This window comes from Oncorhynchus keta, unplaced genomic scaffold, assembly GCF_023373465.1.
Source record: "Oncorhynchus keta strain PuntledgeMale-10-30-2019 unplaced genomic scaffold, Oket_V2 Un_contig_3121_pilon_pilon, whole genome shotgun sequence".
NCBI classification, from domain to species: Eukaryota; Metazoa; Chordata; class Actinopteri; order Salmoniformes; family Salmonidae; genus Oncorhynchus; species Oncorhynchus keta.
Window position 1 is genome coordinate 14,002 of NW_026287088.1, and position 8,499 is coordinate 22,500.

Genomic DNA, 8,499 nt, shown 5'->3' on the forward strand with positions numbered 1-8,499 from the left:
CTGGGAACCCGAAAATTATAATATGGTCCTAAATGCACTTTTCGGTCATTCTCATATTAATGCCCACTATAGGAGCATCCTACTACGGCCCTGTATCCATGGGGGCCCTCCCTGAGTGATTTATGGACACTTTGTGAGATTTCGATGGATGCGGATTAGGATCCCTGTGCACCTGGGAATCTGCACCTGGGAAAAAATTAAAACATGGTGCACCTAAGTAAAATACCTAAGTGCACCTGCCGGTGTTCCTGATATTTCGATATGCCCGATATGGAGCACCCTAACACGGACCTCTATCCATGGGGGGACCCTATACATCCGTGTGCACCTGGTTATTGGAAACGTGCACCTGGGAACCCGAAAATTATAATATGGTCCTAAATGCACTTTTCGGTCATTCTCATATTAATGCCCACTATAGGAGCATCCTACTACGGCCCTGTATCCATGGGGGACCTCCCTGAGTGATTTATGGACACTTTGTGAGATTTCGATGGATGCGGATTAGGATCCCTGTGCACCTGGGAATCTGAAAAATTAAAACATGGTCCTAAGTGCACCTGCCGGTGTTCCTGATATTCATGCCCGATATGGAGCACCCTAACACGGACCTCTATCCATGGGGGGACCCTATACATCCGTGTGCACCTGGTTATTGGAAACGTGCACCTGGGAACCCGAAAATTATAATATGGTCCTAAATGCACTTTTCGGTCATTCTCATATTAATGCCCACTATAGGAGCATCCTACTACGGCCCTGTATCCATGGGGGACCTCCCTGAGTGATTTATGGACACTTTGTGAGATTTCGATGGATGCGGATTAGGATCCCTGTGCACCTGGGAATCTGAAAAATTAAAACATGGTCCTAAGTGCACCTGCCGGTGTTCCTGATATTCATGCCCGATATGGAGCACCCTAACACGGACCTCTATCCATGGGGGGACCCTATACATCCGTGTGCACCTGGTTATTGGAAACGTGCACCTGGGAACCCGAAAATTATAATATGGTCCTAAATGCACTTTTCGGTCATTCTCATATTAATGCCCACTATAGGAGCATCCTACTACGGCCCTGTATCCATGGGGGCCCTCCCTGAGTGATTTATGGACACTTTGTGAGATTTCGATGGATGCGGATTAGGATCCCTGTGCACCTGGGAATCTGAAAAATTAAAACATGGTCCTAAGTGCACCTGCCGGTGTTCCTGATATTCATGCCCGATATGGAGCACCCTAACACGGACCTCTATCCATGGGACCCTATACATCCGTGTGCACCTGGTTATTGGAAACGTGCACCTGGGAACCCGAAAATGACATACTGTCCGGTTACTATGTTGGGCTATATGGCGGTACACCAAAACGTGAATAAATCAAAAGTACACATCCAATCTGGATGGGGTTTTTTTTTTTAAACTAAAGGGCACACATAGACGGGCAATGTCATGTAATTAAAAGCGTTTTTGTATAGAACCTTTTAATAGAAAAACGCGTTTATAGTTTGGGCTATACAAGCACATTTGCTGGAAACATAGGTTCCTACCAGGGCATTTTTAATTTTACAGTCTCTACTTGTTGTCCATTGAGAGAGAGGGAATGAGACGAAAGATGGGACCTGTAGCCCTTCTGGAAGTATTTTTAATCATTTTCTGAAAATTACCGATTTTGGGCCAAAAAGTACATGTTACTGGAAACATAGGTTCCTACCAGGGCATTTTGTTTTTTACATTCTCTACTTGTTGCCCATTGTGAGAGACACACGAAATATGGGACCTCTAGCACTTCGGGAAGTATGGTTAATATTTTTGGAAAAACGGAATTGGGCCGGAAAAATAAATAGCCGTGCACCTGGGAACCCGAAAATTAAAATATGGTCCTAAGTGCACATGCCGGTGTTCCTGATATTCATGCCCGATATGGAGCACCCTAACACGGACCTTTATCCATGGGGGGGACCCTATACATCCGTGCACCTGGTTATTGAAAACGTGCACCTGGGAACCCGAAAATTATAATATGGTCCTAAATGCACTTTTCGGTCATTCTCATATTAATGCCCACTATAGGAGCATCCTACTACGGCCCTGTATCCATGGGGGCCCTCCCTGAGTGATTTATGGACACTTTGTGAGATTTCGATGGATGCGGATTAGGATCTCTGTGGATCTGCACCTGTGCACCTGGGAATCTGAAAAATTAAAACATGGTTCTAAGTGCACCTGCCGGTGTTCCTGATATTCATGCCCGATGGATATGGACCTGGGAATCTGAAAAATTAAAACATGGTTCACCCTGATATTCATGCCCGACCTGGTTGAAACGGACCTGGGAATGGAGCACCCTAACACGGACCTCTATCCATGGGGGACCCTATACATCCGTGTGCACCTGGTTATTGGAAACGTGCACCTGGGAACCCGAAAATTATAATATGGTCCTAAATGCACTTTTCGGTCATTCTCATATTAATGCCCACTATAGGAGCATCCTACTACGGCCCTGTATCCATGGGGGCCCTCCCTGAGTGATTTATGGACACTTTGTGAGATTTCGATGGATGCGGATTAGGATCCCTGTGCACCTGGGAATCTGAAAAATTAAAACATGGTCCTAAGTGCACCTGCCGGTGTTCCTGATATTCATGCCCGATATGGAGCACCCTAACACGGACCTCTATCCATGGGGGGACCCTATACATCCGTGTGCACCTGGTTATTGGAAACGTGCACCTGGGAACCCGAAAATTATAATATGGTCCTAAATGCACTTTTCGGTCATTCTCATATTAATGCCCACTATAGGAGCATCCTACTACGGCCCTGTATCCATGGGCGGCCCTGCCCACTATATCCATGGGGGCCCTCCCTGAGTGATGGACACTTTGTGAGATTTCGATGGATGCGGATTAGGATCCCTGTGCACCTGGGAATCTGAAAAATTAAAACAAACACCTGCCGGTGTTCCTGATATTCATGCCCGATATGGAGTAACACGGCATCCATGGGGGACCCTATACATCCGGTGTTCCTGATATTCATGCCCGATATGGAGCACCCTAACACGGACCTCTATCCATGGGGGGACCCTATACATCCGTGTGCACCTGGTTATTGGAAACGTGCACCTGGGAACCCGAAAATTATAATATGGTCCTAAATGCACTTTTCGGTCATTCTCATATTAATGCCCACTATAGGAGCATCCTACTACGGCCCTGTATCCATGGGGGCCCTCCCTGAGTGATTTATGGACACTTTGTGAGATTTCGATGGATGCGGATTAGGATCCCTGTGCACCTGGGAATCTGAAAAATTAAAACATGGTCCTAAGTGCACCTGCCGGTGTTCCTGATATTCATGCCCGATATGGAGCACCCTAACACGGACCTCTATCCATGGGGGGACCCTATACATCCGTGTGCACCTGGTTATTGGAAACGTGCACCTGGGAACCCGAAAATGACATACTGTCCGGTTACTATGTTGGGCTATATGGCGGTACACCAAAACGTGAATAAATCTAAAAAAGTACACATCCAATCTGGATGGGGTTTTTTTTTAAACTAAAGGGCACACATAGACGGGCAATGTCATGTAATTAAAAGCGTTTTTGTATAGAACCTTTTAATAGAAAAACGCGTTTATAGTTTGGGCTATACAAGCACATTTGGCTGGAAACATAGGTTCCTACCAGGGCATTTTTAATTTTACAGTCTCTACTTGTTGTCCATTGAGAGAGAGGGAATGAGACGAAAGATGGGACCTGTAGCCCTTCTGGAAGTATTTTTAATCATTTTCTGAAAATTACCGATTTTGGGCCAAAAAAGTACATGTTACTGGAAACATAGGTTCCTACCAGGGCATTTTGTTTTTTACATTCTCTACTTGTTGCCCATTGTGAGAGAGGCAATCACACGAAATATGGGACCTCTGCACTTCGGGAAGTATGGTTAATATTTTTGGAAAAACGGAATTGGGCCGGAAAAATAAATAGCCGTGCACCTGGGAACCCGAAAATTAAAATATGGTCCTAAGTGCACATGCCGGTGTTCCTGATATTCATGCCCGATATGGAGCACCCTAACACGGACCTTTATCCATGGGGGACCCTATACATCCGTGCACCTGGTTATTGAAAACGTGCACCTGGGAACCCGAAAATTATAATATGGTCCTAAATGCACTTTTCGGTCATTCTCATATTAATGCCCACTATAGGAGCATCCTACTACGGCCCTGTATCCATGGGGGCCCTCCCTGAGTGATTTATGGACACTTTGTGAGATTTCGATGGATGCGGATTAGGATCTCTGTGCACCTGGGAATCTGAAAAATTAAAACATGGTTCTAAGTGCACCTGCCGGTGTTCCTGATATTCATGCCCGATATGGAGCACCCTAACACGGACCTCTATCCATGGGGGACCCTACATCCGTGTGCACCTGGTTATTGGAAACGTGCACCTGGGAACCCGAAAATTATAATATGGTCCTAAATGCACTTTTCGGTCATTCTCATATTAATGCCCACTATAGGAGCATCCTACTATCCCCTGTACTGAGTGATTTATGGCCCTGTATCCATGGGGGACCTCCCTGAGTGATTTATGGACACTTTGTGAGATTTCGATGGATGCGGATTAGGATCCCTGTGCACCTGGGAATCTGAAAAATTAAAACATGGTCCTAAGTGCACCTGCCGGTGTTCCTGATATTCATGCCCGATATGGAGCACCCTAACACGGACCTCTATCCATGGGGGGACCCTATACATCCGTGTGCACCTGGTTATTGGAAACGTGCACCTGGGAACCCGAAAATTATAATATGGTCCTAAATGCACTTTTCGGTCATTCTCATATTAATGCCCACTATAGGAGCATCCTACTACGGCCCTGTATCCATGGGGGCCCTCCCTGAGTGATTTATGGACACTTTGTGAGATTTCGATGGATGCGGATTAGGATCCCTGTGCACCTGGGAATCTGAAAAATTAAAACATGGTCCTAAGTGCACCTGCCGGTGTTCCTGATATTCATGCCCGATATGGAGCACCCTAACACGGACCTCTATCCATGGGGGGACCCTATACATCCGTGTGCACCTGGTTATTGGAAACGTGCACCTGGGAACCCGAAAATTATAATATGGTCCTAAATGCACTTTTCGGTCATTCTCATATTAATGCCCACTATAGGAGCATCCTACTACGGCCCTGTATCCATGGGGGCCCTCCCTGAGTGATTTATGGACACTTTGTGAGATTTCGATGGATGCGGATTAGGATCCCTGTGCACCTGGGAATCTGAAAAATTAAAACATGGTCCTAAGTGCACCTGCCGGTGTTCCTGATATTCATGCCCGATATGGAGCACCCTAACACGGACCTCTATCCATGGGGGACCCTATACATCCGTGTGCACCTGGTTATTGGAAACGTGCACCTGGGCTGATATTCATGCCCGATATGGAGCACCCTAACACGGACCTCTATCCATGGGGGACCCTATACATCCGTGTGCACCTGGTTATTGGAAACGTGCACCTGGGAATCAAATTATAATATGGTCCTAAATGCACTTTTCGGTCATTCTCATATTAATGCCCACTATAGGAGCATCCTACTACGGCCCTGTATCCATGGGGGCCCTCCCTGAGTGATTTATGGACACTTTGTGAGATTTCGATGGATGCGGATTAGGATCCCTGTGCACCTGGGAATCTGAAAAAAATTAAAACATGGTCCTAAGTGCACCTGCCGGTGTTCCTGATATTCATGCCCGATATGGAGCACCCTAACACGGACCTCTATCCATGGGGGACCCTATACATCCGTGTGCACCTGGTTATTGGAAACGTGCACCTGGGAACCCGAAAATTATAATATGGTCCTAAATGCACTTTTCGGTCATTCTCATATTAATGCCCACTATAGGAGCATCCTACTACGGCCCTGTATCCATGGGGGACCTCCCTGAGTGATTTATGGACACTTTGTGAGATTTCGATGGATGCGGATTAGGATCCCTGTGCACCTGGGAATCTGAAAAGGTGGTCCTAAGTGCACCTGCCGGTGTTCCTGATATTCATGCCCGATATGGAGCACCCTAACACGGACCTCTATCCATGGGGGACCCTATACATCCGTGTGCACCTGGTTATTGGAAACGTGCACCTGGGAACCCGAAAATTATAATATGGTCCTAAATGCACTTTTCGGTCATTCTCATATTAATGCCCACTATAGGAGCATCCTACTACGGCCCTGTATCCATGGGGGCCCTCCCTGAGTGATTTATGGACACTTTGTGAGATTTCGATGGATGCGGATTAGGATCCCTGTGCACCTGGGAATCTGAAAAATTAAAAAACATGGTCCTAAGTGCACCTGCCGGTGTTCCTGATATTCATGCCCGATATGGAGCACCCTAACACGGACCTCTATCCATGGGGGACCCTATACATCCGTGTGCACCTGGTTATTGGAAACGTGCACCTGGGAACCCGAAAATGACATACTGTCCGGTTACTATGTTGGGCTATATGGAAAAACGTGAATAAATCAAAAGTACACATCCAATCTGGATGGGGTTTTTTTTAAACTAAAGGGCACACATAGACGGGCAATGTCATGTAATTAAAAGCGTTTTTGTATAGAACCTTTTAATAGAAAAACGCGTTTATATTTTGGGCTATACAAGCACATTTGACTGGAAACATAGGTTCCTACCAGGGCATTTTTAATTTTACAGTCTCTACTTGTTGTCCATTGAGAGAGAGGGAATGAGACGAAAGATGGGACCTGTAGCCCTTCTGGAAGTATTTTTAATCATTTTCTGAAAATTACCGATTTTGGGCCAAAAAAGTACATGTTACTGGAAACATAGGTTCCTACCAGGGCATTTTGTTTTTTACATTCTCTACTTGTTGCCCATTGTGAGAGAGGCAATCACACGAAATATGGGACCTCTAGCACTTCGGGAAGTATGGTTAATATTTTTTGGGAAAAACGGATTGGGCCAGAAAAATAAATAGCCGTGCAACTGGTAACCCAAAAATAATTCCCTCATTGAAAGTAGTCACCTCCTAAGGTGTTTGATGGTAGGTAACCTGGGAAAAAAAAATGATCAGAAATTGCACTAAGTCCATCTCTGGGCCTGGTGATTGGGGAAATGGGCAAAAGAAAAGGGGGACAGTGCAGCTAACCTCCACAGAGGCTGACTGCTCTGCCCCCCTTAAGGACAGTGGAACTGTGGACCTTCTCAGGACTAAAGGCCTAAAATAAAAATGTAAAGTGTGGGTAAAAGGTGGGAGTACCCAGGTTATATGCCTCTATCTGGGCATCAGAGGTCACAAACGTTTAGGCCTCAAGACCTTATTTGACCTAACCGGTTGACATGCCTTTTTCTGGGAATGAGAGGACACAGAGAGGCATAAAAGGCTTTACTCTCTCTCATGGGATGAAGGGACAGACAGGCCTAAATGCCAAACACCCCTACCCAGTTTATATGCCTCCATCTGGGCAGCAGAGGTCACAAACAGGCCAGGTCTCATTTGACCTTACAGGTCAAAGTGACTTTTTCTGGGAATGAGAGGACACAGAGAGGCATAAAAGGCTTTACTCTCTCTCATGGGATGAAGGGACAGACAGGCCTAAATGCCAAACACCCCTACCCAGTTTATATGCCTCCATCTGCAGAGGTCACAAACAGGCCTCAGTCTCATTTGACCTTACAGGACTTTTTCACAAACAGGCCTCAAGGGGTCTCATTTGACCTTACAGGTCAAAGGGACTTTTCTGGGAATGAGAGGACACAGAGAGGCATAAAAGGCTTTACTCTCTCTCATGGGATGAAGGGACAGACAGGCCTAAATGCCAAACACCCCTACCCAGTTTATATGCCTCCATCTGGGCAGCAGAGGTCACAAACAGGCCTCAAGGTCTCATTTGACCTTACAGGTCAAACAGGCCTTTTTCTGGGAATGAGAGGACACAGAGAGGCATAAAAGGCTTTACTCTCTCTCATGGGATGAAGGGACAGACAGGCCTAAATGCCAAACACCCCTACCCAGTTTATATGCCATCTGGGCAGCAGAGGTCACAAACAGGCCTCAAGGTCTCATTTGACCTTACAGGTCAAAGTGACTTTTTCTGGGAATGAGAGGACACAGAGAGGCATAAAAGGCACTCTCTCTCATGGGATGAAGGGACAGACAGGCTAAATGCCAAAAAGGCTTTAGGTCTCATTTCTCTCATGGGATGAAGGGACAGACAGGCCTAAATGCCAAACACCCCTGCCCAGTTTATATGCCTCCATCTGGGGCAGAGGTCACAAACAGGAGGTCTCATTTCTTACAAAGTGACTTTTTCAGGACACAGAGAGGCATAAAAGGCTTTACTCTCTCTCATGGGATCATTTGATGCCTCCATCTGGGCAGCAGGTCACAAACAGGCCTCAAGGTCTCATTTGACCTTACAGGTCAAAGTGACTTT